Source organism: Saccopteryx bilineata, chromosome X, assembly GCF_036850765.1.
Source record: "Saccopteryx bilineata isolate mSacBil1 chromosome X, mSacBil1_pri_phased_curated, whole genome shotgun sequence".
Taxonomy (NCBI): Eukaryota; Metazoa; Chordata; class Mammalia; order Chiroptera; family Emballonuridae; genus Saccopteryx; species Saccopteryx bilineata.
The window spans coordinates 99,122,992-99,149,505 of record NC_089502.1 but is presented as its reverse complement, the minus strand read 5'-3'; the positions used below and the strand labels follow the sequence as shown (position 1 = coordinate 99,149,505).

The 26,514-nt window shown below is 39.3% G+C and overlaps 1 long non-coding RNA gene across 1 annotated transcript; it reads right to left on the bottom strand.

The window, feature by feature from the left end:
- Positions 1 to 23,739: 23,739 nt before the first annotated feature.
- Positions 23,740 to 26,098, bottom strand: LOC136316841 (uncharacterized). The gene is made up of 2 exons (XR_010727807.1): positions 24,367 to 26,098; positions 23,740 to 23,950 (listed from the first exon to the last, which is right to left on the bottom strand). It is a non-coding gene; the product is annotated as an uncharacterized lncRNA (long non-coding RNA).
- Positions 26,099 to 26,514: the final 416 nt, after the last annotated feature.

The following is a 26,514-nucleotide window of genomic DNA, read 5'->3' as shown; positions in this document are numbered from 1 at the left end:
TATGAAAATGGTTGCTCCAGCACTGGAGAATGACTTAGCGTACATGTTCTGGTCACTGTCATTATGTCTCTCCCTGTGCCTCCAACTTTACTCTCTCCTCATGCAAGTGCAGTCCTCTCAGCTCTCCTACCCCTGGAGCCTCAGGTAAGTGGCTGTGAGATTTTCTTCTCTTTTCACCACTCAATGCTATCTGGTTGCCTCTTTTAGTCACTGGGGCTCAAGGCTGGGTGTAAAGCCAGTAGCTATGGTCACCATCACAGCCACCTGGCCCATGTAGGTTTGCATCTGATTCAGACAGACAGTAATGAAACATTGGATCCAAGAACTGGTGGGCCATTAGTTTTAATCTTAGCTTGCACCTGGCAGGCAAGAAATACACACAGTGGGAAAACACTTCCCATTCCATTCAGGGCTCCCAAAGCCACTGACTTATCCGGGTTTCCTAGAATCAAAGTTTTCTAGCTCACCAGCCTTATTCACCTCTGTTCCCCATCTCCTTCTCTCTGCACAAACTGGCTTCTCCTTCAGCACTCCACCATCGTGGCTGCTTCTCTTCTCCCCCACATGGACTTTCTCTGCTCTCTTTTATAGTGTAGAAATCAAAACCTTTAATCTAATATACAAACAAGGAAGTCTCTGATACAAAGCCACTTATCTGAGACATAATGGGATTCCTCATGAGAGTGCACCATCCCCCACCATGCAACAGTCAAGGGTGTGGGGAAAAGCTTAGTTTTAAAACTAAGCCCGTTAAGCTATAAGGATCCTGCCTGCTTACAGCCTGTCCCCCATACCCAATGCAAATTATAAGTGAGCAAACATATATTTACAAACTTATTTGACCAACACTGGGTCTCCGGGCCTGGGGATGAGAACCCCCATCTCTCGGGGTCCCTTCCCTGCAGTTAGAGTCCCTCTGGACACTCTACCACCCCTCGCTCCTGGGAGTGGGGCACCCCTACTGTGTCTCTGCCCTTCCTACCAGTCTCAGTGTGGCTTCTTTGGTTATCCTTGGTTATAGCGTCCTCTTCGATTCGTCCAAAGTTGGTTTTTCAGGATGATTGTTCTTAAATTAAGTTGTAATCCAATTTGGTCCTGGGAGGTGGCCGTTGAAACATCTGCCTACTCCATTGCCATCTTGGAATCCTCCCTTATATTACTCTTTCTGATGGAATCAGACAATTCTCATAGAGCTCTGTCAAAATTTTTAAAATTTGTTAGTCCCTCTCTTCTGTCTGTAGCATCTCTATTTTCTTTTCCTCAATGTCACTGTTCCTCTCCTGTATCTGGCCTATTCTATTAGCTTAACTTGCTACCTCATTTTCCATTCATGTATTGAGTTATTCATGTCTGTTCGGTTCTTTTTAAAAGTTTTAATCTCCTTAGTGAACTACTAATTTTGTTCATTAATTTGTATTTTTGAGCTCACTAAATTGCCTATCATTGTTTTATTTAATCTCATTGTTTTCAGAACTTCAATTTTGAATTCTCTCGTTCACTTCCAAGGTTTCCATGTGATTGAAATTTCTTTCTGGAGATTTTTCATTTTACTTCTGAACTAGTTGTCTTGTGTAGCCATGGTATTTTATTTCTTCTTTCTTGATGGCCTTTGAGAGTTACATTGTTAAGAACTCTAACAACAACAAAAAACAACTAGAAAAAGAAAAACAAAAAATAAATATATAAAAATTGAAAACAAAATTTAAAAATGATAAAGAGAAAAAAGAAAAAAGAAAAGGAAAAAAATTTTCAGTTTTGAGAGGTTACTGTTTTATTCCAGTAAGTGTTGCTGTATTACAAGTTTTAGCTCTGTGAACTCACTGGGCTGACCTCCACTGAGATGTTGTCACTGTGATCTGTCTGTGCCTCTCTCCATCCCTGCAAACTGAGGGAGACTAGATCCAGGAGGCTAGGGGCCACACTGTTTTTTTTTTTGTCTCTGCACTGAGTGTGGGCTGCCGGCAGACTGTGGGAACACTGGTTGTGACCCCCACACTCTGCAGCCACTTTGGTTTAGTATCCCTGCTGTGCTTTCCAACCTCTCAGCTCCTCCTGGAAGAGTAGACTCAGTCACTCCAGGCCTCTCCTCTCTCTGTAGCCCCAGCAGAAAAAAAACCCAGTCATCCCGGACTTCACCCCTCTTTGTAGCTCTAGTGGGGAAAAACAAAACAAAACCCGGTCACTCTGTGTTTCTCTTCTCTCTCTGGAGCCTACTGTAAGTATGTTTTATCTTTTGCCCCCCTTTTCAAACCTTCCCACCTTTAGTCCATTTTGTGCATGGATTTTTCAGGCAAGCCTGCAAACCCAGCTGGGGTTGCTTTGCTAAGTTATAGATGTTCAATTTGCTGACATTTCAAGGGGAGAAATCAGGAGTATCTCTCATGCTGCCATTACTCGGACACCATCCCAGTTTTTCTATTGTAGTAGATACTAGTTTTGTGCCATTGTGGTCAGAGATGTTTGATATGATTTCAAACTTCTTAAATTGAGATGTTTTTTGTGTCCTAACATGTGGTCTATCCTAAAGAATGTACCATGTGCACTTGAAAAGATTGTATATTCTGCTCCTTTGGAGCTGAAATGTTCTGAAGATATCAATCAAATACAGTTGATTAAGTGTGTCATATAAGGCCACTGTTTCTTTGTTGATTTTCTGACTGAAGGCTATTTTTTAAAATTTATTTATTAAATTTAATGCAGTGACATTGATAAATCAGGGTACATATGTTGAGAGAAAACATCTCTAGATTATTTTGATATTTGTGCTGTATACCCCTCCCCCAAAGTTAAATTGTCTTCTGTCACCTTCTATCTGGTTTTCTTTGTGCCCCTTCCCTCCCCCAACCCCTCTCTCCTTCTTCACCCCATCCCCCCTCCCCCCACCCCCCACCCCTGTTGCCATCACATTCTTGTTCATGTCTCTGAGTCTCATTTTTATGTTCCTTCTATGTATGGATTCATGTAGTTCTTAGATTTTTTTTTCTGATTTACTTATTTCACTCCGTATAATGTTATCAAGGTCCATCCATGTTATTGTAGAGGATCCGATGTCATCATTTCTTATGGCTGAGTAGTACTCCATAGTATATATGTACCAAAGCTTTTTTTTTTTTTTTTGTATTTTTCTGAAGCTGGAAATGGGGAGAGACAGCCAGACAGACTCCCGCATGCGCCCGACCGGGATCCACCTGGCACGCCCACCAAGGGCTACGCTCTGCACACCAGGGGGCGATGCTCTTCCTCTCTGGGGCATCGCTCTGCCGTGACCAGAGCCACTCTAGCGCCTGGGGCAGAGGCCAAGGAGCCATCCCCAGCGCCCGGGCCATCCTTGCTCCAATGGAGCCTTGGCTGCGGGAGGGGAAGAGAGAGATAGAGAGGAAGGAGGGGGTGGGGGTGGAGAAGCAGATGGGCGCTTCTCCTATGTGCCCTGGCCGGGAATCAAACCCAGGTCCCCCGCACGCCAGGCCGACGCTCTACCGCTGAGCCAACCGGCCAGGGCCTGAACCAAAGCTTTTTAATCCACTCATCCTCTGACGAACACTTGAGTTGTTTCCAGATCTTCGCTATTGTGAACAATGCTGCCACAAACATGGGGTGCATTTCTCCTTTTCAAGCCGTTCTATGGTGTCCTTGGGGTATATTCCTAAAAGTGGGATAGCTGGGTCAAAAGGCAGTTCGATTTTCAGATTTTTGAGGAATCTCCATACTGTTTTCCACAGAGGCTGTACCAGTCTGCATTCCCACCAGCAGTGCAGGAGGGTTCCCTTTTCTCCACATCCTTGCCAGCACTTATTCTGTGTTGTTTTGTTGATGAGCACCATTCTGACTGGTGTGAGGTGATATCTCATTGTGGTTTTAATTTGCATTTCTCTAATGATTAGTGATGTTGAGCATTTTTTCATATGCCTGTTGGCCATCTGTACGACCTCTTTGGAGAAGTGTCTATTCATCTCTTTTGCCCATTTTTGGATTGGATTGTTTGTCTTCATGGTGTTGAGATTTACGAGTTCTTTATAAATTTTGGTTATTAACCCCTTATCAGACGTATTGTCAAATATGTTCTCCCATTGTGTAGTTTGTCTTTTTATTCTGTTCTTGTTGTCTTTAGCTGTGCAAAAGCTTTTTAGTTTGATATAGTCCCATTTGTTTATCCTGTCTTTTATTTCACTTCCCCATGGAGATAATCATCAAATATATTGCTCCGAGAGATGTCGGAGAGCTTACTGCCTATGTTTTCTTCTAAGATGCTTATGGTTACACGGCCTACATTTAAGTCTTTTATCCATTTTGAGTTTATTTTTGTGAGTGGTGAAAGCTGGTGATCTAGTTTCATTTTTTTGCAGGTAGCTGTCCAATTTTCCCAACACCATTTGTTAAAGAGGCTGTCTTTACTCCATTGTATTTCCTTGCCTACTTTGTCAAATATCAGTTGTCCATAGAACTGTGGGTTTATTTCTGGGTTCTCTGTTCTGTTCCATTGATCTATATGCCTGTTCTTATGCTAGTACCAGGCTGTTTTGAGTACAATGGCCTTGTAGTATAACTTGATATCAGGAAGTGTGATACTTCCCACTTTATTCTTCTTTTTTAAGATTGCTGAGGCTATTCGTGTTCTCTTTTGGTTCCAAATAAATTTTTGGAATATGTGTTCTATATCTTTGAAGTATGTCATTGGTATTTTAATTGGTATTGCATTGAATTTATAGATTGCTTTGGGTAATATAGACATTTTAATGATGTTTATTCTTCCTAACCATGAGCACAGTATATGCTTCCACTTGTTTGTATCTTCCTTGATTTCTTTTATCAATGCTTTGTAATTTTCCGAGTACAAGTCTTTAGTCTCCTTGGTTAAGTTTATTCCTAGGTACTTTATTTTTTTGGTTGTAATTGTGAAGGGGATTGCTTCCTTAATTTCTGTTTCTGACTGTTCATTGTTGGTGTATAAAAATGCCTCTGATTTCTGAGTATTGATTTTATATCCTGCCACTTTGCTGAATTAATTTATCAGGTCCAGTAGTTTTTTTACTGAGACTTTAGGGTTTTCTATATACAATATCATATCATCTGCAAATAATGATAGTTTTACTTCTTCTTTTCCCACTTGAATTCCTTTTATTTCTTCTTCTTGTCTGATAGCTGTGGCTAGGACTTCCAGGACCATGTTAAATAAGAGTGGTGAAAGGGGGCATCCCTGCCTTGTTCCTGATCTTAAGGGTATTGCTTTTAATTTTTGCCCTTTGATGGATTTAAAGGGCGAGATCAACAGCAATACTATAATAGTAGGGGATTTCAATACCTCACTAACATCACTAGATAGATCCTCAAGAAAGAAAATTAACAAAGAAACAGCAGACTTATTGGAAACACTAGATTAACTCGATTTAATAGATATCTTCAGAACCTTTCACCCTAAAGCAGCAGAATATACATTCTTTTCAAGTGCTCATGGTACGTTCTCTAGGATAGACCACATGTTAGGGCACAAAAGTACTCTCAACAAATTTAAGAAGACTGAAATCGTATCAAGCACTTTCTCCGATCACAACGGCATGAAACTAGAAATGAATCACAACAGAAAAGCTCAAAAATTCTCAAACACATGGAAACTAAATAGCAGGTTGTTAAATAATGAATGGATTAAGAATGAGATCAAAGAAGAAATAAAAAATTCCTAGAAATGAATGACAATGAGCATACAACAACTGAAAATTTTTGGGACACAGCGAAAGCAGTGCTGAGAGGGAAGTTCATAGCACTACAGGCACACTTTCAGAAGCTAGAAAAAGCTCAAATAAACAACTTAACCCTGCATCTAAAAGAACTAGAAAAAGAACAGCAAGTAAAGCCCAAATGTAGTAGAAGGAAGGAAATAATAAAGATCAGAGCAGAAATAAATGACATAGAGGCTAAAGAAACAATACAGAAGATCAATGAAACTAGGAGCTGGTTCTTTGAAAAGGTAAACAAGATTGATGAACCTTTAACTGGACTCACCAGGAAAAAGAGAGAGAGGACTCAAATGAATAAAATTAGAAATGAGAGAGGAGAAATAACAACTGACATAACAGAAATACAAAATATTATAAGAAAATACTATGAAGAACTGTATGCCAAAAAACTAGACAACCTAGATGAAATGGACAAATTCCTTGAAACATACAATCTTCCAAAAATCAATCTGGAAGAATCAGAAAACCTAAACAGACCGATTACAACAAATGAGATCGAAACAGTTATCAAAAAACTCCCAACAAAGAAAAGTCCAGGGCCCGATGGCTTCACAACAGAATTCTACCAAATATTCAAAGAAGAACTAACTCCTATCCTTCTCAAACTATTTCAAAAAATTCAAGAGGAAGGAAGACTTCCAAGCTCCTTTTATGAGGCGAGCATAATTCTGATTCCAAAACCAGGCAAAGACAACAGAAAGAAAGAAAATTATAGGCCAATATCTCTGATAAATATAGATGCTAAAATCTTCAACAAAATATTAGCAAACCGGATCCAACAATATTTGGAAAAAATCATACACCATGATCAAGTGGGATTTATTCTGGGAGGCAAGGATGGTACAATATTCGTAAATCAATCAATGTGGTTCATCACATAAACAAAAAGAAGGAGAAAAACCATATGATAATTTCAATAGATGCAGAAAAAGCATTTGATAAAATCCAGCACCCATTCATGATCAAAACTCTCAGCAAAGTGGGAATACAGGGAACATACCTCAACATGATAAAAGCCATCTATGAGAAACCCACAGCCAACATCATACTCAATGTGAAGGCTATTTATTGATGTCAATGGTGTGTTAAGATCCCTTACTATTACTGTATTGCTGTTAGTCTCTTTATTTCCATCAAATTCTACTTTATATATTTAGATGCTCCAAATTGGGCACATAAATATTTACAATGGTTATATCCCTTGTTGGATTGCTCCCTTTATCATTATGTAGTGACCTTCTTTGTCCTATAGAGAGAGGGACAGGAACAGACAGGAAGGGCGAGAGACGAGAAGCATCAAGTCTTTGTTGTGGCACCTTAGTTGTTTATTGACTGCTTTCTCATGTGCCTTGATTGGGGGCTACAGCAGAGTGAGTGACTCCTTGCTCAGGTCAGTGACCTTGGGCTCAAGCCAGTGACCTTGGGCTTCAAGCCAGTGACCTTTGGGCTCAAGCCAATGACCCTGGGGTCATGTCTATGATCCCATGCTCAAGACAGCAACCCCACATTCAAGTGGGATGAGCCTGCATTCAAGCCAATTACTTTGGGGCTTCAAACCTGAGTCTCTGATAGTGAGAAAGTGCTGGACATCATAAATCCAGAGGAGAGCTTGACACTGGACTGAGGGAGAGCTATCCCTGACTCTATAACAGGTTACAGAAGGAAGAGGTTGCTGCAGCCAGGCCCATAATTTGGGGGTACTCTGAAATGAGATGTCTGCATCCCTGGGGACTACTAAATGAGAGGTAAATTGAAAAGGCAGAGACATCAGTCTGATACTAGTCACCTAAGTTCAGGTGGGGTGAGCACATTTAAAAGCAACAAGCATATCTCAGCTGTTGTGACATTCAATTATTCTGCTGTAAATGACATTATTTTACCCCTATCATAGAGGTATATTGAGATCTTAACTTTTGGGCTGAGTTGGCTAAAGCATTACTTAAAGTGACTACAGGAAGTTTATATTGTTCCTCACAGGACTCTGAGGAGGTTGCTGTATTGCTTAACAGGGGTTGTCAACCAGGAGAAGTGTGCTGGACCTTGCTCCCAGGCAGCTCTTTATCACATGCAACCTGGCGAGAAGGTAGAATCTCAAACTCCAGGGAAAGACAGATGGAAAGTAGAATGTGGGGAGGCAAAATGGTGCTCTCTACAGGCACGGGCAGCATGATACCACCATGGTAGTGGTGAGAAGAATTTAGCATTTGCCAATGATTCTCAAAGTAATAAAGACAGAAGAAGCATGACGGGAAAGTCAATAAGGAGGGGCTGATTCTCATTTGGAGGAGACACATCTTCTCTCATCCTGAGGCCTAGTCTTAAGGAACTAGCAATGGAACCAAATTAGAAAGTAGCTGCCAGTATTTTTTTTAAATTTATTTCCCTTAGCTTAATACTGTCTAGGTATATACATATGATCGAAAATGGTAAGATTTCATTCTTTTTTATGGCAGAGTAATATTCCATTCTATATATTATATGTACCACTTCTTAACCAATTGTCCATTGATAGGCACTTAGGCAACTTAGGTTGCTTCTGTATGTTTGCTATTGTAACTAATGCTGCAATGAACACAGAGGTGCATATATTCTTTGAAATTAGTATTTTAGATTTCTTTGGATAAATAACTAGAATTAGAATTGCTGGGCTAAAAGGTAGTTATATTTTTAATTTTTTGAAGAACCTCCATACTGTTTTCCACAGTGGCTCTATCAATTTTCAATCCACAAACAATGCAGAAGGGTTCCCCTTTCTCTACATCCTCACCAACACTAGCTGTTTGTCTATTTATTGATGATAGCCATTCTGACAGGTATGAGGTGATCTCTCATTGTGGTTTTAATTTGCATTTCTCTGACAATTAGTGATGTTGAGCATCTTTTCACATGTCTATTGGCCATCTGTATGTCCTCTTTGGGGTAATGGCTATTTAGGTTCTCTGCCCATTTTTTTATTGGATTGTTTTTTGGTGTTAAATTGTATGAGTTCTTTATACATTTTAGATATTAACCCCTTATCAGATGTATCATTGGTGAATATTTCCTCCGAATCAGTAGGTTGTCTTTTGTTTTGTTAATGGTTTCCTTTGCTGTGCAAAAACTTTTTAGTTTGTTTGATGTAGTCTCATTTGTTTATTTTCTTTTGTTTCCCTTGCCTGAGGAGATAGATCAGAAAAAACATTACTAAGAACAATGTCAGAGAGTTTACTGCTTGTTTTCTTTTTGGAAGTTTATGGTTTCAGGTCTTACATTTAAGTCTTTATTCCATTTTGAGTTTATTCTTGTGGTCTAGTTTAATTTTTTTGTCTATGTATCTGTCCATTTGTCCCAATGCAATTTATTGAATAGACTGTCTTTACACCATTGTATATTCTTGCCTTCTTTGTCATAGATTGACGATACAGGCGTGAGTTTATTTCTGGGCTCTCTATTCTGTTCCATTGATTGATGTGTCTGTTTTTATGCCAGTAACACACAAACAAACAAAACACAAACAACCCCCCCAAGCCACTTAAAAAAAACTAATGTACAATTGACATATTACATTGTGTAAGTTTAGGTTGTACAACATGTTGATTTGATGTATTTAGGTATTGCAATATGATTACCACCATAGTGTTAGCTAACACCTCCATCATGCCATATATTTTTGTGTTTAGAACATTTAAAATCTAGACTCTTAGCAAATTTCAAGTATATAAAACAGAATTAACTATAACCACAATGCTGTACATTAGGTCACCAGAACGTATTTATTTTCTAACTGCAAATTGATACCATTTGATCAACATCTCCCTATCTCCTCACCCTCTAGTCCCTTATACCCACCATTCTACTTTGTTTCTGAGTTTAGCATTTTTATATTTTGTGTATATGTAACATTATACAATATTTGTCTTTCTCTGTCTTACTTATCTCACTTAGCACAGTGCCCGTAAGCTCCACCCATGTGGTTACAAATGGCAGGATTTCCTTCTTTCTCATGAATAATATTCCCGTGTGTGTGTGTGTGTGTGTGTGTGTGTGTGTGTGTATGTGTGTGTGTGTACACACATATATACCACATCTTCTTTCACAAAATAATTCCAGTACCAGGTGGCTTCAGTGTCAAATTCTACCAAACATTAAAGGAAGATATAATACCATTTCTACACCAACTCTTCACAACTCATTTTATAAGCCCAGCACTACCCTGATATCAAAAGAAAAATATAATCAGACAAAAATTAAGAAAACTAAAACCATTGTTCTACATAAATAATCATGCCAAAATTCTTAACAAAATTTTTAGCAAATTGAGTCCAGTGATATATAAAATGATAATACATCATGACTAAGTAGGGTTTAATTCTAGGAATGATAGATTTAACTATCAAAAAGTAATCTAATCACTAGTTTTACATAAATAAGTCACAAGGATGCAATGAACAGCACAGAGAATATAGTCAATAATATTAAAATAACTTTGTATGGTTACTAGACATATAATGACCACATCATAAGGTATAAAAATGTAGAATCACTGTTGTATACCTGAAACTAATATAATATTGTCAACTATACTTTAATTTAAAAACCTATGTAATTCAACAGATTAACAAACTAAAAAATAAGAAAGATCAGCCAAATAGCTGGAGAAGAAAACATTTGACAAAATCAAACATCTGTCCTTGGTAAAAAACTATCAACAAATAAGGAATAGAAGTAACTTTCTCTTCTATTTTCTTTTTTTTTTTTTTTGTATTTTTCTGAAGCTGGAAAACGGGGAGAGACAGTCAGACAGACTCCCGCATGCGCCCGACTGGGATCCATCCGGCACGCCCACCAGGGGCGAAGCTCTGCCCATCAGGGGGCGATGCTCTGCCCCTCCGGGGCATCACTCTACCGCGACCAGAGCCACTCTAGCGCCTGGGGCAGAGGCCAAGGAGCCATCCCCAGCACCCGGGCTATCTTTGCTCCAATGGAGCCTTGGCTGCGGGAGGGGAAGAGAGAGAAAGGAAGGAGGGGGAGTGGAGAAGCAAATGGGCGCTTCTCCTATGTGCCCTGGCCGGGAATCAAATCTGGGTCCCCCGCACGCCAGGCCGACGCTCTACCGCTGAGCCAACCAGCCAGGGCCAGAAGTAACTTTCTCAACCTGATAAACAGCATATTTGAAAAACCTACAGCTAACATCATACTCAACAGTGAAAGACTAAATGTTCTCTTTCTAAAATCAAGAAAATGGCCAAGCCTGACCAGGTGGTGGTGCAGTGGATAGAATGTTGACCTGGGATGCTAAGGTCCCAAGTTCGAAACCCTGAGGTTGCTAGCTTGAGTGTGGGTTCATCTGGCTTGAGCATGGGCTCACCAGCTTGAGTGCAGGGTCACTGGCTTGAGTGTGGGATCATAGACCTGACCCCATGGTCATTGGCTTGAGCCTAAAAGTCACTGGCTCAGCTGGAGCCCCCCAGTCAAGGCATGTATGAGAAAGCAATCAATGAATAGCTAAAGTGCTGCAACTATGAGTTGATGCTTCTCATCTCTTTCCATCTCTGTCTGTCCCTGTCTGTCTCTCTCCCTTTTACAAAAAAAAAGGAAAAAGGCCAAGATATTCACTCTGATTACTTCTATTCAGTATTGTACTACATGTTCTAGTCAGTGCACTAAGACAAGAAAATAAATAAAAGGTCATAGTGGAAAGGAAGAAGCAAAATTATTATTTATTACAGGTGACATTACTGTCTATGTAGAAAAGTTTACATAATCTACAAGAAAGCTATTAGAACTAATAACTGAGGATAGCAAGATTATGGGATACAAGATTAATATATATAAGCCCATTGTATTTATATATACTTAAATAACTACTGCAAATTTAAATTAAAAAGTAAGTAATACTATTTAAAATATTATAGACATATGAAATACTTAGGGATAAATTTGACAAAATGTGTAAAATTTGTACTGTAGAAAACTATAAAATACTTTTGAGATAAATTAAAGAAGACCTAAATACATGCAGAAATGTACCCTTCTTCATGGACCTGAAAATTCAATTTTGTTAAAATGTCATTTCTTTCCAAATAAACCTGTAGATTCAATTCAATCCCAATCAAAACCCAAGCAGACTTTTTATAGTAACCAGCAAGCTAATTTTAACATTCATTGGGAAATTCAAGTGACCTAGAATTGCCAAAAGAAATGTAGAAGAAAAAAAAAAAAGAAATGTAGAAGAGTAAAGTTGGAGGACGCATACTAACTGACTTCAATACTTATTATGAAGCTACAGTAGTCAGAAATACTACAATATTATAGAAGCTACAGCAATGACAATAGTAGTACTGTCATCAAGACAGATAAACAGAGAAACTGAACTGAAGTACTTCCAGAAATAATTCAACAGACTGATTTTTTTACAGAAGTGACAAGGCAATTCAATGGAGAAAGGATAATCTTTTTCAACAAATAGTTCTGGAGCAACTGGAAAGCCATATACAAAACAAAATAAATCTAAACCCTTTCCTAAGACCACACACAAAATTAAATAAAAATGGACCACAGAACTAAATGTAAGGGCTAATATTATAAAACATCTAGAAGCAAGCGTAGGATAAAATCTTAGTGACCTTGAGGTTTGCAAAGATTTCTTAAACCTGACTCAAAAAGCATGGACTATAAAAGAAAGTATAAATGGACTGGAATTATTAAATTAAAAATTTTGCTCTTCTGTTATTCAAATGAAAAGGCAAATCTGAAAGAAAAAAGTTTGTAAAATATTTACTCAATAAAGACCTTATGTTTAGATATATAAAGACTTCTTTCAACTCAATAAGACAAACAGCACAGTTAAAAGTGGGCAAAATGGCCCTGGTCCATTTGCCCAGTGGATAGAGCATCAGTCCAGCATATGGATGTCCTGGGTTTGATTCCCGGGCAGGGCATACAACAGAAATGACCATCTGCTTCTTTCCATATCCCTGTCCTCCTTCTCTCCTTCTCTCCTCCCACAGCCAGTGGCTCAATTGGTTTGTGTCGGCCCCAGGTGCTGAGGATAGCTCAGTGGTTCTGAGTGAATCAGCCTAAGGTGCTAAAAATAGCTCAGTTGATTCAAACATCAGCCCTAGATGAGGCACATGTGGGAGTCTGTCTCATTATCTCCCCCACTTCTCACTTAAAAGAAAAATTGGCAAAGTATTTTAAAAGATACATCAACTAAGAAGATATATAAATGACAAATAAGCCCAAGATGCTTAATGGCATTAGTTATTAAGAAAGTATAAATTAAATCCACAGTTGGATACCACGCCATTCCCACTGAAGTGGCTAAAATTAAAATGGCAAAAATCCGAAGTGAATGGACACATAGCCTGCTGGTGGGAATGTAAAATAGTACAGCTCTTTGTAAAACAGTTTGGAGGACGTCAGATAAATGGCGCCGTGAGGAGCATGACTGACAAATCTCTCCAAAATTTCAATAAGTTCATCAACCAGAGACAGAAAAATCTATCCTTGGAGTGTCCGGGAGTTCCACACACTGAAGGCGAAGGTAGGGTCGAGTGAAAAATGGACTAAATATATAATCAACCCTGAAGGAAATAAGTTGGACAAAGGAACACTCTGCCTTCCTCACTAACCTGAGCAAAGGCTGCTTTCACTTGGAACTGAGAGTTGGGGGAGCTAAGGGTGTGGAGGAAGCTAGGCTGTGGCACAAACGTTGGTTCAAGCCGAGGAAAGAGTGTGCCTGTGGTGAATCAGCAAATGCAAGCAAACACCCGTGCGCCACTAGCAGCAGCTGCCAGCAGCACGTAGGGAGTGTGCCAAAGCAAACTTCCCTATGCCCCAGCTTCTCTAGGCGGGTGGGGTGCCTCACCCAGCCATTCAAGCAATCAAGTGTTGGGGGAGGGGGGCACAGGCAACTTGCAGTCCTTTCTGGAGATCAGCGGACCCAATCGCTGAAATTAGCTCAACCCAGTCTGCTCACCTCCCAACTGACCTACGTGACTCTAATTAACAAGATCTCTCTCAGTTCAGCGATCTAAGACAAGAGGCGTGATATTTTTTAGTGCCTCTTGCTAAAGGGGTGGGGGCAACTTCTGATTGGCAGAGCTTTCATACGCTAAAAAGAGGGACTTGGCAGATGTTAAGACCTCCTGTACTGAAGGCAGCGACTAGGGCATCTTCTCCCCAGCCAAAACAGGTTACAAAGTGTGGAAAGCCTGGGGAGAGTGGTCTCACAGAGTGCTAGGCATGGTGAATAGGCCTGGAGGCTCATAGAAAGTCACCTTGAGAGCAACTGGCTCCCAGCCCCGCCTGATTATGCTGGCGGCTCTGACTGCCAGAGCCTTACCCAGAGCACTGCATTGAGTGTGGATAGAGTGGGGATTTGCCAGCTCTTTGAGCCTCTTACTCCCCAGGCAGAGGCAGCAGCAGCCTCATAGCTAGATCATCAGGCTGCTAATTCAGGAAGGAGAGACTGGGAGAGAAGCTCTGGAAAAACGGACTCTCTCATTGCCGGAGCCTGCAAACGCTAACAAGCCTTGACTACCAACGAGACTGAAGTCTAATATATGACATCACCTGCAAATCTTTACCTAAGTGTGCCACAGGGCAGAGCCTGGGATACAGAGTCACCAACCAGGAAGAGAAAGAGGAAAAAAAAGGAAGAAGTTAACCTCTCAAAATCAAGAAAAATCCACAGACTTTATAACTTGTTCCAATATTTTTTTGTTTCTTTCATCTTCTTGCCTTTATTATTATTATTATTTCTATTTCCTCCACCTTGGTCCTTTTATTCTCTGCCCATCTTATTCACTCCTCTTCTTGAACTACACTACCCATAAGTGTTACATTTTATTTTTCTTCTTCCTTACTCTCCATGAGGGTTACACTCCAAAACCCTTAACTCTCTCTCTCTCTTTGATTTTTCTTCTTTTCTTTTCTCCTTTATCTTATTTCTCCCTCTCTATTAGTTTCTTCTTTTCTCTCCTTTTACTTTTCCTCTCATTCAATCCTCAATCACGAACAAATTATTTAATTTGGGATTCAAGTGTTTTTTTTTTTGTGGCATTTTGGGTGCTTTTTACTTTGCTTTTTAACTCATTAGCATTCCTCCCAACCCAAGATCTCCATTCTATTTAGTTTTTGCTCCACTAAATACAATAGTTATTTTTTTCCTTTTTCCTTTTTCCTGTTTCCCTCTTATCCCTCTCATTATATCTCTTAGTCAACCATCGCTTACAAGCAAATAATTTTATACTTGACCCAAATTTTTTTCTTTTTTGCATTTTGTGGGTCCTTACTTCCTTTTTTGCCTTTTAAACATTTCCCCCCAACTCAGGCCCTCCATTATAGGCAGTTTTTGTTCCATTTAGCATAATATAATTCACAGTTCATCACATTTTCCTAAGGAGGAGGGAAGAGGAGGGAAAGAGAAGAAAGAAAAGGGGGGGCAGAATCATAATTATTTTTTTCCATTTTTTTTTACTTTTTATTCTTTATTAATTCTCATTAGTGCTATCAACAAGACCACCCTCAGATGCCATTAAGAAAAAGGAAATCCAATATCATGGATAAAAAGATAGAGAAGTAGCACAGATGGATGTGAAAAAAATCTATGGAGAAAAAATTTAATATATTGGAAACCTTGGAGCTAAATGACAGAGAATTTAAAATGGAAATCCTAAAAATACTCAGAGATACACCAGAAAACACAGAAAGGCAATTTAGGGAGCTCAGAAAACATCTCAACAAACACAACGAATATATTACCAAGGAAATTGAAACTATAAAAACAAATCAGAGATGAAACACTCAATTCATAAACTGAAAAACGAGATAACAAGCTTAGCTAATAGAACAGGCCAGATAGAAGGTAGGATTAGTGAAATAGAATACAAGCAACTTCAGGCACAACAGAGAGAAGAAGAGAGAGACTCAAAAATTTTAAAAAATCAGAAAGCCCTACAGGAATTGTCTGACTCCATAAAATAGAATAACATAAGAATAATAGGTATATCAGAGGGAGAAGAGAGAGAAAATGGAATGGAGAATATATTCAAACAAATAATGGACGAGAACTTCCCAAGCCTGTGGAAAGAACTAAAGCCTCAAATTCAAGAAGCAAACAGAACACCGAGTTTTCTTAACCACAACAAACCTACTCCAAGGCACATCATAATGAAAATGGCACAAACCAACAACAAAGAAAAAATTCTCAAGGCAGCCAGGGAAAAGAAGAATACAACATATAAAGGAAGGCCTAATACATTACCATCAGATTTCTCAGCAGAAACTCTACAAGCTAGAAGAGAGTGGACCCCAATATTTAAAGCCTTGAAAGAGAGGAACTTTCAGCCAAGAATACTATACCCATCAAAGCTATCCTTCAAATACGAAAGAGAAATAAAAACATTCACAAATACAGGAAAGATGAGGGAATTTATCAGCAGAAAACCCCCACTCCAGGAAACACTAAAGGGGGTTTGCCAACCAGATTCAAAGAACAAAACAAAACAATACCACAAGTAAAAGCTCCACCAAAAACACAATAAAACCAAATTTAAACTGTGACAACAAAAGTAAAAAAAGGGGAGAGGACGGAGATTAACAGTAGCAAAGGATGATGAAGTGCAGAAATACTCATAAGATAGTGGACTACAATGAATATGGTAGGTACCCTTTTTATTACTTAATGGTAAGCACCCTTGAAAAAACCACAACAGAAGCACACGACTTAGAAAAGGTAGCAACAGACGAAAGAAGTATGGAATACAAACAAACAAAAAAAAAAGAGAAGAATCAAACAAGATACAAAACTAACAGAAAGCAATTTATAAAATGGCAATAGGGTAGCCACAAGTGTCAATAATTACACTAAATGTAAATGGATTAAACTCACCAATAAAAAGACACAGAGTAGCAGAATGGATTAAAAAAAATCCAACTGTATGCTGCCTATAAGAAACACATCTAAGCAACAAGGATAAAAACAAATTCAAAGTGAAAGGCTAGAAAACAATACTCCAAGCAAATAACATCCAAAAAAAGCAGGTGTAGCAATACTCATATCTAATAATGCTGAGTACAAGGCAGAAAAAGTACTTAGAGACAAAAATGGTCATTTCATAATGATTAAGGGGACACTGAATCAAGAGGACATAACAATTCTTAATATATATGCACCAAACAAAGGAGCACCAAAATATATAAGACAGCTACTTATTGACCTAAAGAGAAAAGCTGACCAAAATACAGTCATACTTGGAGACCTCAATACAGCGCTGATGGCTCTAGATCGGTCATCCAAACGGAGAATCAATAAAGATATACTGGCCTTAAATGAAACACTAGAGCACCTGGATATGATAGATATCTACAGAACATTTCATCCCAAAGCGACAGATATACATTTTTCTCTAATGTACACAGAACATTCTCAACAACTGACCATATGTTGGGCTACAAAAATAACATCAGCAAATTCAAAAAAATTGAAGTTGTACCAAGCATATTTTCTGAACATAAAGGCTTGAAACAAGAATTCAACTGCAAAAAAGAGGAAAACCCCCCACAAAAATGTGGAAACTAAACAACATACTTTTAAAAAATGAATGGCTCAAAGAAGAAATAAGCACAGAGATCAAAAGATATACACATACAAATGAAAATGACAATACGACATATCAGAATCTCTGGAATGCAGCAAAAGCAGTAATAAGAGGGAAGTTCATATCACTTTAGGCCTATATGTACAAACAAGAGAGAGCCCAAGTGAACCACTTAACTTCACACCTTAAGGAACTAGAAAAAGAAGAACAAAGAAAACCCAAAACCAGCTGAAGATAGGAAATAATAAAAATCAGAGCAGAAATAAAGGAAATAGAGAATAGAAAAACTACAGAAAAAATTAATAGAACAAGGAGCTGGTTTTTTGAAAAGTTCAACAAAATTGACAAACCCTTGGCAAGACTTACCAAGGAAAAAAGAGAAAGGACTCATATAAACAATCCAAAATGAAAGAGGAGAAATCACCACAGACATCATATATATACAAAGAATTATAGAATACTATGAAAAACTATATGCCACCAAATTCAACAATCTAGAAGAAATGGATAAATTCCTAGAACAATACAACCTTCCTAGACTGAGTCATGAAGAAGCAGAAAGCCTAAACAGACCAATTAGCAGGGAGGAAATAGAAAAAACTATTAAAAACCTCCCCAAAAATAAAAGTCCAGGCCCACACGGTTATACTAGTGAATTCTATCAAACATTCAAAGAAAACTTGGTTCCTATTCTACTCAATGTCTTCCAAGTAATTGAAGAAGAAGCAATACTTCCAAACACAGTTTGTGAAGCTAACATAACCCTCATACCGAAAGCTGGCAAGGACGGCACAAAAAAAGAAAACCACAGACCAATATCTCTAATGAATACAGATGCTAAAATACTAAACAAAATACTGGCAAATCGAATACAACAACATATTAAAAAAATAATACGGCCCTGGCCAGTTGGCTCAGTGGTAGAGCAACAGTCTTGCGTGCGGAAGTCCTGGGTTCGATTCCCAGCCAGGGCACACAGGAGAGGCGCCCATCTGCTTCTCCATCCCCCCTTTCTCTCTGTCTCTCTCTTCTCCTCCCGCAGCTGAGGCTCCATTGGAGCAAAAAGATGGCCTGGGCGCTGGGGATGGCTCCTTGGCCTCTGCCCCAGGTGCTAGAGTGGCTCTGGTTGCAACAGAACGACGCCCTGGGTGGGCAGGGCATCGCCCCCTGGTGGGCGTGCTGGGTGGATCCCGGTCGGGCACATGTGTGAGTCTGTCTGACTGCCTCCCCGTTTCCAGCTTCAGAAAAATACAAAAAAAAAAAATAATACATCATGATCAAGTGGGATTCATCCCACAATCTCTAGGATGGTTCAACATGTGTAAAACGGTTAATGTAATACACCATATCAACAAAACAAAAAACAAAAACCGCATGATCTTATCAATAGATGCAGAAAAGGCATTCAATAAAATACAACACAACTTTATGTTTAAGACACTCAACAAAATGGGTATAGAAGGAAAATATCTCAACATGATAAAGGCCATATATGATAAACCATCAGCCAACATCATATTAAATGGCATAAAACTGAGGACTTTCCACCTTAAATCAGGAATAAGACAGGGTTGTCCACTCTCTCCACTCTTATTTAACGTGGTGCTAGAAGTTCTGGCCAGTCTAATCAGACAAGAAAAAGAAATAAAAGGCATCCATATTGGAAAAGAAGTAAAGGTATCATTTTTTGCAGATGATATGATCCTATCTATCGAAAACCCCAAAGACTCCACAAAAAGATTACTAGAAACAGTAAACCAATATAGTAAGGCCTCAGGATACAGAAGAAACATACAAAAGTCCATAGCTTTTCTATATGCCAACAATGAAATATTAAAAAACGAACTCACAAAAATAATCCCCTTCACGATTGCAACAACAACAAAAAATACCTAGGAATAAACATAACAAAGAATGTAAAGGACCTATATAACAAAAACTACAAAGCATTGTTAAGGAAAATCGAAAAAGATACCATGAGATGGAAAAATATTCCTTGTTCTTGGATAGGAAGAATAAATATAATCAAAATGGCCATATTACCCAAAGCAATTTATAAATTTAATGCAATTTCCATCAAAATTCCTATGACATTTTTTAAAGAAATGGAACAAAAAAGCATCAGATTTATATGGAACTATAAAAAACCCAGAATAGCCAAAGCAATCCTAAGGAAAAAGAATGAAGCTGGGGTCATTACAATACCTGACTTAAAACTATATTATAGGGCCACGACAATCAAAACAGCATGGTATTGGCAGAAAAATAGACACTCAGACCAATGGAACAGAATAGAAAGTCTAGAAATAAAACCACATATATATGGTCAAATAATTTTTGATAAAGGGGCCAACAACACACAATGGAGAAAAGAAAGCCTCTTCAACAAATGGTGCTGGGAAAACTGGAAAGCCACATGCAAAAGAATGAAACTGGACTACAGCTTGTCCCCTTGTACTAAAATTAATTCAAAATGGATCAAAGACCTAAATATAAGACCTGAAACAATAAAGTACATAGAAGAAGACATGGGTACTAAACCCATGGACCTGAGTTTTAAAAAGCATTTTATGAATTTGACTCCAAAGGCAAGAGAAGTGAAGGCAAAGATAAACGAATGGGACTACATCAGAGTAAGAAGTTTTTGCTCAGCAAGAGAAACTGACAACAAAATAAACAGATAGCCAACTAAATAGGAAATGATATTTTCAAACAGCAGCTCAGATAAGGGCCTAAATATCCAAAATATACAAAGAACTCATAAAACTCAACAACAAACAAACAGACAATCCAATAAAAAAAATGGGAAGAGGACATGAACAGACACTTCTCCCAGGAAGAAATACAAATGGCCAACAGATATATGAAAAGATGCTCATCTTCATTAGTTATTAGAGAAATGCAAATCAAAACTTCAATGAGATACTACCTCACACCTGTTAGATTAGCTATTATCAACAAGACAGGTAATAGCAAATGTTGGAGAGGCTGTGGATTAAAAGGAACTCTCATTCACTGTTGGTGGGAATGTAAAGTAGTACAACCATTATGGAAGAAAGTATGGTGGTTCCTCAAAAAACTGAAAATAGAACTACCTTATGACCCAGCAATCCCCTCTACTGGGTATATACCCCCAAAACTCAGAAACATTGATACATAAAGACGCATGTAGCCCCATGTTCACTGCAGCACTGTTCACAGTGGCCAAGACATGGAAACAACCAAAAAGCCCTTCAATAGAAGACTGGATAAAGAAGATGTGGCACATATACACTATGGAATACTAGTCAGCCATAAGAAATGACGACATCGGATCATTTCCAACAAAATGGTGGGATCTTGATAACATTATACGAAATGAAATAAGTAAATCAGAAAACACCAAGAACTACATGATTCCATACATTGGTGGGACATAAAAACGAGACTAAGAGACATGGACAAGAGTGTGGTTACTGGGGGGGGGGGCGTGGGAGGGAAGGAGGGAGAGGGGAAGAGGGAGGGGGAGGGACATAAAGAAAACTAGATAGAGGGTGACGGAGGACAATCTGACTTTGGGTGATGGGTATGCAACATAATTGAATGACAAGATAACCTGGACATGTTTTCTTTGAATATATGTACCCTGATTTATTGATGTCACCCCATTAACATTAAAAAAAATTATTTATTAAAAAACCCAAAAAACAAACAAACAAACAAAAAACAGTTTGGCAGTTTCTTAAATAATTAATATATACTCATCATGTGACCAAATCATTCATTCCTAGGTATTTACACAGGAAAAATAAAATGATATCCACACAAAGACTTGTATACAAATGTTCATTATCAGTTTTATTTTGTAACAGCCCAAAACTAGAAACAACAGATTTCTATCAACACATAAATGGATAAACACATTTGGTGTATCTATATAATTAAATACTACCTAGCAATAAAAAGGAATATAGATGCGTGTAGCAACACAAATGAATTACAAAACAATTGTGCTGAAAGAAGCCAAACAAACTATAATACCTATAGTGTAATTCTATTTATATAAAATTTTAGAAAATGCAAACTAATCTATAGCAACACAAACAGATCAGTGGTTGCCTGTGGATGGAGGGAAGGCTGTGGAGAAAGAGGGTTGGATGATAAAGAGGCATAAGGAAACTTTTTTTTTGTATTTTTCTGAAGCTAGAAACGGGGAGACAGTCAGACAGACTCCCGCATGCGCCCTACCGGGATCCACCCGGCATGCCCACCAGGGGGCGACGCTCTGCCCACCAGGGGGCGACGCTCTGCCCCTCCGGGGCGTCGCTCTGCTGCGACCAGAGCCACTCCAGCGCCAAGGAGCCATCCCCAGCGCCCGGGCCATCTTTTGCTCCAATGGAGCCTCGGGCTGCAGGAGGGGAAGAGAGAGACAGAGAGGAAGGAGAGGGGGAGGGGTGGAGAAGCAGATGGGCACTTCTCCTGTGTGCCCTGGCCGGGAATTGAACCCGGGACTTCTGCACGCCAGGCCGATGCTCTACCACTGAGCCAACCGGCCAGGGCCGCATAAGGAAAGTTTTGGGGGCGATGGATAATTTTTTAAAATTCTAATATTTTTCAGTGGAGAAATTTTTGAAATGTTATTTTTGCTGTAGTGATGGTTTTAAAGGTCCATACGTATATCAAATGTCATCAAATTGTACACTTTAAACAAGTTCTACTTACTTATGCTAATTATACCTCAGTAAAGCTGTAAACTATGTTTTGGGGACAATAGGAGAAATTTGAAAATGAATTAGAGGGGGTAGAGGATGGGTGAAAAAGGTGAAGGAAAATATAATGAATAAAAGAAAATGGACTGAACATGAGATATTATGGAATTAGTTTGATAATGATAATCTAGTTATATGGGAGAATGTCCTTATTTTTAGGAGATAAATGCTCAAGTATTTGACTGTAAAGTTATAATGTCTATAACATGAATTTTCAGAAAAAAACTTACATGGTTGAATCTAGATGAAAGTTGTATGTGTGTTCATTATACCACTTTCAATATTTCTACATGACTGAAAATTTACATAATTAAAATAAGGGAAAAACACAATAATGTTATGGAATATTGTTTTATTGACCATCCTCCTCTTCAGAGAAAGAGACGTTATCTGTACTGTCCTGGAACATAAATAAGTCTCAGTACATTGACTGTTAATGTTTAGACAATAAGAAATATGAGAGATTCATGGAGAATTAACTCTGAACAGGAGGCTAGAGCCAATCACATACAACCAAAAAGAATGATATGAAACAAATATCAACTGTTATTAAATGGATGGAGAGGGTTACAAAGACACATTACTTATGTAATTGATGTCCCTGAAGAGGAAAAGAAATAGATCAGAAAAAAGTTAAACAAAATAAACCTTCCATGAAATAAAAGGCTTGAGTCATGATTGGAACAGCTTACTATAACCTAAGTAAAATCAAATTAACAATAAACTCAAGATTAAGGCATATGCTTTTAAACATCCCTAACTTCAAGCATAAGGAAAGAATCATGTGGCACAAAGATAAAAGAGAAAAAAAGAGAGGATGGTTTAAGACTTCTCAGTGGAATCACTCAATTTTATTTTATTTTATTATTATTTTTTTTTTGTATTTTTCTGAAGCTGGAAACGGGGAGAGACAGTCAGACAGACTCCCGCATGCGCCCGACCAGGATCCATCCGGCACGCCCACCAGGGGCGATGCTCTGCCCACCAGGGGCGATGCTCTGCCCCTCTGGGGCATCGCTCTGCCACGACCAGAGCCACTCTAGTGCCTGGGGCAGAGGCCAAGGAGCCATCCCCAGCACCCGGGCCATCTTTGCTCCAATGGAGCCTTGGCTGCGGGAGGGGAAGAGAGAGACAAAAGAGAGGAAGGAGGGGGGGGGATGGAGAAGCAAATGGGCGCTTCTCCTATGTGCCATGGCCGGGAATCAAACCCGGGTCCCCCGCACACCAGGCCGACGCTCTACTGCTGAGCCAACCGACCAGGGCCGAATCACTCAATTTTAGAGAAGACCCTGACCTGTGGTGGAGCAGTGGCTAAAGCGTCGACCTGGATTGCTGAGGTTTGAAATCCCAGGCTTGCCTGGTCAAGGCACATACAAAAAGCAACTAGTATGAATTGATGTCCCCCACCATTCCTCTCTCTTCTCTTTCTAAAATCAATAAATAATTCTTTTAAAAAATTTTAGAAAAGAAACATTTACCAAGTTCTCAGGAAAAGAAAGTGTAACATTAACACTCAGGTTCAATCAAGTAGGTTCCCTATGAGTATTATAAAATAAGAAATTTTTATATGAATTAGAGCATGCACAACTGTGGGAGTAGCAGAGGAAGTAAAGGTATGGAAGTGGTAGTTGGAAGATTAGAGAGGTCAATAAACCTGACCTTTTGAGACACTGGCATGGATGGATAAGTCAGAGCGTACAGGAAAATCTGAGAAGCCAGGCACATCCAGTTGCTGAAGTGAGACTGTGATGGGGGGAGCTGATAGAAAAGTCTGAAGCCTTTCTGAGCCTCTGATAGTAGTCCTGGGCTGCTGTTGACCACCAAGGCTGGGGAATGCAAAGAAGGACTAAACACGGAGTGGAAGAGAGTAAGAAAGAATTAAAACCTCCTGGCCTGACCAGGCTGTGGCGCAGTGGATAGAGCGTCGGACTGGAATGCGGAAGGACCCAGGTTCGAGACCCCGAGGTTACCAGCTTGAGCACGGGCTCATCTGGTTTGAGCAAAAGCTCACCAGCTTGGACCCAAGGTCACTGGCTCCAGCAAAGGGTTACTCGCTCTCCTGAAGGCCCACAGTCAAGGCACATATGAGAAAGTAATCAATGAACAACTAAGGTGTTGCAACGCGCAAGGAAAACCTGATGATTGATGCTTCTCATCTCTCTCCTTTCCTGTCTGTCTGTCCCTGTCTATCCCTCTCTCTGACTCTCTCTCTGTCTCTGTAAAAAAAAAAATAATAATAATAATAAATAAAATTTAAAAATATATATTAAAAAAAAAAAAGAAAAAAAAAAAAATTAAAACCTCCTGGGTACCTCTGTGTCTGTCCTTCGCTGAATATAATAGCAAACTTTTAGAGTAATGGTTTGCTCCTTCCCTTTGACCTCCCAAATCTCTTGCAATTTCTACTTCTGGCCAACTCTAACCTGGAGTAAAACAGGATTCTTGAAAACGCATATCTCAGTATAACCCAGATAACAATAGAGCGATATAGCCCAGTGACCTAATGTTTTTACTACAGGGAAAGCTTCATGGTGAAGTAACATTACCTGAGTTCAGTAATCCCTTGGAGTTTGCTATTTTCTTTAAAGTTAAATCCATTTCTCAAATAATGCTCACCAAAGTCAACAATGACCTCCTTATCACAAAATGCAAGAACCAGTTTTCCATCCTCATATGAATTTAACGTCTGGAATGGCTAATTCTTCCAAATGCAATGCTCCTTAAGAACACTGCCAACTGCAAACATCCTGCTCACCTGGCATGTTTCTACCTCTTGGTCTGCTCCTTCCCATTATCCTCTATAATTAAATTCTTCCTGACCTACTCCTCAGAGATGTTGATAGCATAGACTGTGGTCCTAGGCCTGCTTTTCCTGTTACTACATACATTTCCTGTTACTACATTTCTTTAGAGGGTTGGATGAGATGAAGATATCACAGACAAAGCTCTCAAATCCTACCCAAGTAGAGAGTTGTAGGGGACCTAGGCAGGCTCAGGAAGTAGGGTGTATTTAATATTCATCAAGAACTTCTTTCCATGCATAGTTCTAAGTACTTTATACAGATTAGTGCATTAACTTCTTCTTATGGGTTGAACTGTGGTCCCCCAAAAAAGGTATTGAAGTTCTAAGCCCCAGTACTTCAGAAGTACAACCCTTTATTTGGAAATAGTCTTTTCAGAAGTAATTAAGTTAAATTAAGGCCATTAGGGTGGGTCTAATCCAGTGGTTCTCAAAGTGTGCGCCAGGGTGCACTGGTGCACCCTAGAAGATTTCCAGGTGCGCCTTATGGTATTCCAGAGAAATATATGCCTGTTGGGGACCAAAAACACCAACAGGATCTTTGGAGTTTAGATTTTTGGGGGACAAATGTGTGGGGAATTGGCTACAGCTGACAGTCTGCCCAACTTCCCACCTCACTTGCCCGATTAGGTTGCAAAAGGCTATTATGCTGTGGTGCTGGGCTGTTTGCACTACCCCCCATGTTTCCCGGAAAGACTGGAGGCAAGTTTCTTCTATCCTTTGTTTGGTGTCAAGTTAAGGTGATATGTATAGTGGGGGTTTTGGATTAATGATTAAATGTAAGGAATTGTCTCTTGAAGCCTTCTGGATTTCTATAAAAGAAGAATATGTGAAAATATCTAAAAAAGCTTTGAACATTTTACTACAATTTTTAACATTCTATTTATGTGAATTAGGATTTTCTATCCGCAACACAATTAAGAGTAAAAAGAGAGGAATTTTTCAATGTACTGATGAGGAAATGAGTTTGTCTTTCAAATATATGCGCAAACATTGAAGAAATCGCTAGGACACATCAGGCTCATGTTTCTCATAAACACAAAAATGAAAAAACTTAACACATTCATGCCGGGACCTGCCAAATTTACTAAATGTTACTAAGAATGTATCTATATATATAAAAAGATAACTTTTTTGTCGTTTGAAAAAAATTTTCAACCCCCTTTTTTTTTTACAAATTCTAAAAAGCATAACTCAAAAAATGTAACATAAAAATGTTTTTTAATGTCAGAATAAATTTAATTTTATTGTATTTATTTTCTTTTTTTTTTTTTTTTTTTCTTTCTTTTTTCATTTTTCTGAAGCTGGAAACAGGGAGAGACAGTCAGACAGACTCCCGCATGCGCCCGACCGGGATCCACCCGGCACGCCCACCAGGGGCGACGCTCTGCCCGCCAGGGGGCGATGCTCTGCCCATCCTGGGCGTCGCCATGTTGCGACCAGAGCCACTGTAGCGCCTGGGGCAGAGGCCACAGAGCCATCCCCAGCGCCCGGGCCATCTTTGCTCCAATGGAGCCTTGGCTGCAGGAGGGGAAGAGAGAGACAGAGAGGAAAGCGCGGCGGAGGGGTGGAGAAGCAAATGGGCGCTTCTCCTGTGTGCCCTGGCCAGGAATCGAACCCGGGTCCTCCGCACGCTAGGCCGACGCTCT